This window comes from Tupaia chinensis, unplaced genomic scaffold, assembly GCF_000334495.1.
Source record: "Tupaia chinensis unplaced genomic scaffold, TupChi_1.0 Scaffold000369_1, whole genome shotgun sequence".
NCBI classification, from domain to species: domain Eukaryota; kingdom Metazoa; phylum Chordata; class Mammalia; order Scandentia; family Tupaiidae; genus Tupaia; species Tupaia belangeri.
The window spans coordinates 1311556-1319329 of record NW_006159866.1 but is presented as its reverse complement, the minus strand read 5'-3'; the positions used below and the strand labels follow the sequence as shown (position 1 = coordinate 1319329).

The 7774-nt window shown below is 40.1% G+C and overlaps 1 pseudogene; it reads right to left on the bottom strand.

Annotated features, from left to right (window-relative positions):
* The window catches only part of LOC102482965 (transcription initiation factor TFIID subunit 9-like), a 51772-nt pseudogene that overhangs the window by 42481 nt on the left and 1517 nt on the right, over positions 1–7774 (bottom strand).

Genomic DNA, 7774 nt, shown 5'->3' with positions numbered 1-7774 from the left:
AGAAAGCAAGAAGTCACCCCCCATTACACTAACTGCTGGTCCTATGACTTGCTTTCTCACTTTCCCTCTCTTACTCTCTGGCAAGCACATATGCCCCAAAGTAAACATAAAAAGTAATATTAAACAAAATAAATAAACACTTTTTTAAAAAATTGGAAAAAAAAAAAGGCTCTGTGAAGCTTGGCTATCTGAATCCAGAAGCTGTAATAAATATTGCAAAAGAGTACATAGAAAATCTGGGGAGTCAGCAGATGGCATGGAAGTTAAGGTGGCTGGATCCCACATATCCAACTGTGCTTCAAGTCCTGGACCCTGCAACTAGAAAATCATACCAGGTATGTGTATGTACCTAAAAATCCCAAGAGCAGAATGGAGGAGAAATGATTGAGGTGTGGCCATTCTCCTTGGCAGGGGGAGGGTAATTTCCCCCACCCTCCCAAGAGCATATACTCTATAACCAAAAAAAGAAAAGAAAAAGAAAATGTTGGCCTAAGCACTCCAATTCAACAGGTGTGATATTTGAGAATGAAGTACCAGACCACCGAGCAGAAATTTCAAAACAAGTTTCCACTGCTTAGATTGGTCTTAAAAACCACAAAGGTCAGACAGGGGAAGTTGAGAAAGCATTTGTGAAGATGTGTTCTTTAGAGAAAGCCTTGCCTCTATCACTAGGGCTAAAGGGGGGAGGGTGCCTGGCCCTTCACCTCAGGCCTACTCGGTGAGAATTCTTCAGAATTGTTCAGACAGCTTTCATGGGAAGGATGGGGGTATAAAGGACTAACATCTGACCTTCCCACCCTGAACGCTGGAAAATCCAGAGGTTCAGAAAGAGGATGCCTGGCAGGCTCTTTGTTTAGGAGAGAATATACTTAGTTGCTTTAAGGCCTAGCCAGCTGCTTCAGAGTTTGTCAAGACAGGATGCATGTTTCCCATGGACCAGATGTGGGCCACATAGGGGAGAAAGAGACAGTTTGGAGTTCTCTTTGACTTCTGCCCAAGAAAACTGCCTGGGTTGTTAATTGGGTCCTAATAGAAAAAAATGATATGGTACAGACATTTTATATATATATATATAAAGCTTGGGAGAAGTGATAGGAAGAGGAATAGAATATATTTGGCTTTTATCACAGAAGGTATTGGAGGAGTTGAAGCTTGAGTGGCCAAGCATGTGAACATCTGAGAGTCATAGAAGTGTCCACAAGAGAGTCAGCTTTAAAGGTCAGGCCCAGAGGGTCCAAAGCCATTTCACTGCAGCTCCTGTCTGTTAAACCCTTTCTGCTCCCTTTTCCCTACTCTCCCTGCGCTCCAGTCCCAACAGTCACTAAAAGCAGCCACTGAGTAGGGGAGACCATAAGCAGGAAAGAAAAAAGACACTGACCATTCTCTTTTTCTAAAGCTTTCCTGACTAAATAGCGAGTTGAGGCTGAATTTTGTGATTTTAAAATGTAAGACTTTGCATTTTTTTAATTAATTTTTTTTTTTAAACAAATGAGCAGACTAGTCATTAGACATACTGGAACTTTCATATTAGAGGCAGGGGAAAAAACTCTCTCCACTGAGTTAATTGCAAGACAACAATTATGGTTTGACTATACCTCACAAGTCATGCTACTCAATGTCATGCATACACAGATTTTCCACTGTACACTTGATGGAAACCTTTAGAACTTGCAGGTATAAGTCTTAGGAGTAAAAAAATATTGCAAACCCACATTCCTCCCTTTACTATGAAAGTATTTGTAATTTTTGAAGTTGCTTTTCTGCAAAACATATGTATTTCAAGTATATTTCTTACATGTCAAAAACCTAGGATTTACCAGGCTTGTGGCAAGTACTTCAAAGGAACTTGGGCTTCAGTGCCAAAGCTGTGTTTGGAAGGGCTGGTATAGGGAAAGCATCAGGCAGGAAGAACTCTGCCAAAATGGCTGACCCAACATCTATGCAGAGGCAGGCTCCCTCTGTGACTATGTGGTTTCTTTATGTTGTTAAAAAATAGATTTCCTTTTCCTTTTCAACAGGTTTGTTGTGTGTGTGTTTTCTTTTCTTTTCTTTTCTTTTTTTTTTCTTTTTTTCTTTTTTAGTTTTTGCTGTAGGGCACATGTACTTGCCAGACAGACAGAGAGAGAGAGAGAAATCATCTCTTAGGGGGTATAGCCACACTGTAATCCCTTCTCCTCTATTCTCCTCTTGGGATTTTGGGCACTCATGCACACAGGCCCGGTGTGATTTGTTCAAGCCACTGGATCCAGAATTCAAACCACAGAATGGGCCATGTGGGATCCAGTGCCTTAACCTCTATGTCACCTGCTGGCCTCACAACAGAATTTCTTTATATTGTTAAAAAAAATTAATCTTAGGCCATACCTTTGCTTGGTGGTTAAGGGAGCCAAATTCCCCACAGCCGACTGAGTTGGAATCCTGACTGATAGCTTGAAAAACATAGCAGGCATGTGTGGGTGTGTGCACAAAATTTTGACAGGATGTAGAAATGGAAAAGAAGGGTTTGTAGTATAACCATGTCATAATTAGGGGATGCTTTTTCCCCTCCCTTCTCTCTGGCAAGTACATGTGCCCTCTGGGAAATACAAAATTAATCTAATTCAGATTAATGGCAAACTAGGTTGACAAGAGAAGGAATTTCTTACCTTTTCAAAAACATAATAATTTTAAAATATTTTGCAAAACATGAAAGCATGAAAGGGAAATTCTCAGGTTCTAGAAAAAGGAGAACAGAAAAACAAAGTTGAAGGCAAGTACATGCTAAAGTCTAGTGGCTCATGTGGGTGCTGAAACTGGATACATGCTGTGAGGCTGAAAAACTAAAAAGGTATAGATTGTTGACACATGCAACAACATGAATGAATCTCATGGTAATCAAATGGAGTTGAAAAAGCAACAAAAAACACTATAAATTCCATTTATAAAAAAGTCCAGAAAATGCAAACTTATCTATAGTAATAGCAGATCATTGGTTGACTGGGATAGGAGAGACAGAGTAGATGGAGAAACTGAGAGGGGACAAAGAGAAACTTTGAGATGATGGATATGTGTACAATCTTGACTGTGGTGATGGCTTCACAGGTGTATATGTATGGCGAAACTTGTCAAAATGTACACTTTAAATATGTAAAGTTTATTGTATATTCATTATACCTTCTGAAGCTGTTAAAAAGACACAAAAATACAAGTGAAAATCAACACCCAAACATGTTGAGCACATCCTACTTATATTTAAGTGATTTATTTGTTGAAGGAATTGGTGGTCTATCCTGTAGCATTTCCCATGTTCTGTACTTTACTAACTGCCAGAAAAAAAGAAAATCTTATCTTTTAGAGCTATATTATGAAGTACTTATGGGTGAAATCCATGTAGGGAGTGAGGAAGAAGAGATTGTCCTTACGTTCATAACCGTTCAAGCTGGGTGACTGGCACATGAAGGCTCACTGTACTCTGTGTGCTTATTATTTATTTATTTTAATAATAGAAAGTTAAAGTGTAGGCTGTTGGATACCTCCTGGCTGACTGAGTGGTTTAAGTCCTGGACCTGGCACTTTGTAAAACACATTGGGGCCATTTGTGAGTGCCCAAAATCCCAAAAGGGGGGAGAAATGGCGAAGAGTTTGCAGCTTAAGCATGCCCCATGGAGATGCTTTCCCACTTTCTCTCTTTCTCTCTCTGGTGAGTGTATGTGCCACAGAGCAAAGAAAAAAAAGTTAAACAAATCCTGGGCCCCATCCAAAGGTACTGAATCTCTTAGAGGTTGACACACAGGTATGCTTAACCTCTGATCTCTATTTATTCTTATTTAAAAATAAATTCCCAATGGGACCAGCAGATGACATAATAGTTACGTCACTGGATTCCCATGTAATCCACTGTGGTTCAAGTCCTGAACCTGGCGGCTTAAAACACACAGAGTGCATGTGCATGCATGTCCACCCAAAATTCTGAGAAAAGGGAGGAGAAGGGATTGTGGCATGCCCATCCTCCCTGGGGGTGATTTCTTGTTTTCTGTCTCTCTGGCAAGCACCCATGCCCTATAGCAGAAATCTCTTAAAATTTTTTTTCTCAAAATGATTTTGTTATATTCTAAAGAAGAACACTGTCCCAGATGAAAAAAAAGAACTCTGATGGCAAAGGGAATTTCAGATAGTTTCATACCACAGGGTGTGAGAAAAAGGTTTTGGTATGTGTCCTTTTTATTTCTTACCAAATTATAGAAGTAGGTTAGCTATTATGTTTCTGCCTCTTCTGCTGATAAGGAAATTTTCTGATCCCCAAATATTTATTGTTTGACTGTGTTCTTATTCAGTCTTAAAAGGATGGTTGTAATATAGTTTTGGTTTATTATACAGGCTTGTTGTGATTTACCTAGATTACTCTGAATTTCAGCCCTACTATGAAAAGTTTTCCTTCTGTATCTCCAGTATCACCTCTATGACAGCTTTTGCTCCCTCTGTGATATCCTCCTCCCTCAGTGTCTATTTTGCATCTTTTCCACTATAAATGAACAAACAGAAAAACTACTCAAAAACCACTAGATAAACTCAGTTTTACAAGATTGCTGATTAGAGTCATGAAGTGCTCTTCTCAGGGAAAATTGATTTAAATAGGGTACAGGATTTAAGTCAAAGTGGAAAAAAAGTGTAGTGATGGGTTAGTTCTCAGGGTCAGGGAAGTATTCTTTGGAGGTAGTTAAAATTCCTCCCAAGACTCTCTAAAATCTGACCAAATAGGTTGTTATCTATCCACCTCACTGGAAATGCATCCTTGGAAGAGTCCTAATACAATTATAATTGTCTGTTGATATCTCCACAAGGGATTGGTTCCAGACCTTCCCCCCAAATACCAAAATCTGTGGATATTCATGTCCCTTATATAAAACATCATAGTATTTTCATATACCCAACACGTATCCTCTAGTATACTTTAAATCATTTCAAGTCTACTTAGAATACCTAATGCTATGTAAATGATCTGTAAATACTTGCTATACTATAGTTTTTAGAGAATAATGACAAAAAATTCACATCCTTAACATAGATGGAAGAAATTTTCTTCCCAATATTTTTTTTTTTTTTTTGTGGAGAGATTTTCACTGTAGGGCGCGTGCGCTCGCCAGACAGACAGAGAGAGACAGAGAGACAGAATGCGAGAAATCACCCCCCCAGGGGGGATGGTCACGCCGCAATCCCTTCTCCTCCATTCTCCTCTCGGGATCTTGGGCACGCACGCACACGCGCCCGGCGTGAGTTTTTTTTTTTAAGCCACCGGGTCTGGGACGTGAACCGCGGTCGACTACGTGGGAGTCCAGCGACATAGCCATTACGCTAACTGCTGGTTCCCTTCCCAATATTTTTGATCTGGGGTTGATTGAATCCCTGGATGTAGAACCCTGTGGATATGAAGGGCTGACTGTATAGCTCCTTCTGTATCACTCATGAAAAAGTTTAGCTTTGACTGCAAGTAGTAAAAAAACAAAACAAACGAACAAAAAACCTCAAAACTCAAACTTTCTTTGGCTCAGGGACTTTGGCCCAGACTTTAAGCTGCATTTGAGTGCTTCCATTGTGTGACAGTTTCACCCTCAGGCTGGCTTTCTCCAAGGTAGCAAAGTGAAATGTAGTAACTAGGACTCATGTCCAGCCATCATATCAGTGAGAGTAGAGAGGACATTTACTCTCCCAGCAAACATAAGATCTGCCCTTCATATGACTAGACCAGTGTAGACCTTGTCAGTGCCTATCCATGAACACTGGCCGAGTCAGGTGAGGACAGGATTAGATTGACAACAAATATGTCAGTAAGGGCTCACACCTGGAGACAGAGATGGGCCTAATTCCACTCAAATCCTTGGCTGCCAATTGCAGATGGGTGAAAATGTATGCTACGGAATCAACCAATTAGGCCCATTATAAAAGCTAATAATATCACACACGATTAAATACCATAGTTTAAGCATTTTCATTATTGTTCAGTGTTTAGCTTGTTTCTAATTTTTTTATATTATAATGATATAGACTGGGAGTTGTAGACTAAATGAAGGAAACAGACATGTAAGTGCTAATTTGGGAATGGAGAGACTCTGGCAAGTCATAAGGAAACAGACAGGTAAGGGGAAATTTGGGAATGGAGAGACTCTGGCAAGTCATTAAATGAATGTCCTGAAGGTGATTGTTGTCATGTAAGAATGTAAGCCCACTGTTGCCAAATCTTCCATTATTTAAAGAGAAGCCTAGGATGTGTGTGAAATCTGGTTTTTAACTTTTAGCTTAGACTAAATTTTTTTTTTTAAAGCACCATGTAGGCCAACTAAAACATGTCTGAAGGTTAGATCTGGACCTGGGCCACTAGTTTCTGTTATGCTGTGAATCATGCTAGTATATTTTATAACACCTTCTCCCTAAGTGAGAGCATTACTCCTTTCATGGACCAGGGCTGCTAGGATATGTTTGTACAAAAGCAGCCATATTGGAGAGAATGCTGATGAAGAATGCTGTTGTGAATTCTTTGGCATTTGAATTGTTTTCTTGGTGGTGAGGATGAGTTTGTACCAAATCACCTTTGATGTCTCTCTTATCTAGCTTCTCTTGTGACTTGTGTCTTATCTAGGTTCTCTTGTGACTCCTCTCTTATCTAGGTTCTACTGTGAGGAAAAGTTTAGTTTTACAGAGTGACCCCTAGTGATTAGAGGTGTGACATGTGGACATTGGACACAGTTCTTTTCTTTGTAGCAGGCTGGCACAGAGATTGATTCTGTCATAGTGACTTAGATGTCATGTTACTTAAATAGAAAAATTAAGTGGCATCAGCCACTGGTGGCCACTATTATTGCTTCCAAAGGTATATGGAACTGAATTTTGGAAACACTAATTTCAGATTCACTTTAAATTTTTTAAATTTTTTCTATAGGATGTGTACACTCACTGGAGAGAGACAGAAAGAGAGAGAGAGAGAGGGAAAGTGAGAAATCACCCCCTGGGAGGATGGCACGCACATGCATTCAGTGTGTTTTTAAAACTGAACTGCTCACTTATCCATATGGGATCCAGCCACCTTAACCTCCGCGCCACCTGCTGGCCCAGACTCACTATTTTTTTTCAAAAAGGTTTAAAAATGTTTGGCCGGGAACCAGCAGTTAGTGTAATGGCTATGTCGCTGGACTCCCACGTAGTTGACCGCGGTTCGCGTCCCAGACCTGGTGGCTTAAAACTCATGCTGGGCGTGTGTGCGTGTGTGCCCAAGATCCCGAGAGGAGAATGGAGGAGAAGGGATTGTGGCGTGACCATCCCCCCCTGGGGGGTGATTTCTCGCTTTCTGTCAATATGTCTCTCTCTGTATGTCTGGCGAGCACACGCGCCCTATAGTGGGGGAAAAAAACCCAAAAACCCTCTCCAAATTAAAAAAAAAAAAGTTTGGCTAAGTTTTTTATTGAATCTCAATAATTACCTCAGGAAGTAAAAACTACTTTTTTTTTTTCCTTTAAAATCTGCTGATTTCCTCATGATGCCTGTTGTAACTTTACTAGTTCTTTATTTAGTAGAGGCTGAGTTCCTAATTGTTAGTATATTTAGTAATAGACCCTGTACCGCTCAGGAAACCAACAGATGATTTGTGCTATTTTAACCCTAACTTTATGAAATATCATCAAAACTTCCAGCATTTATTCAATTAGGTTCAGGGCTGTGTAGGTTATAGGGATAGAGGGTTTAATAAAGGGCCTCTGAAAAGGAGCCCAGAGGACAGTGAAAACACCACGATCGGTACAACGCT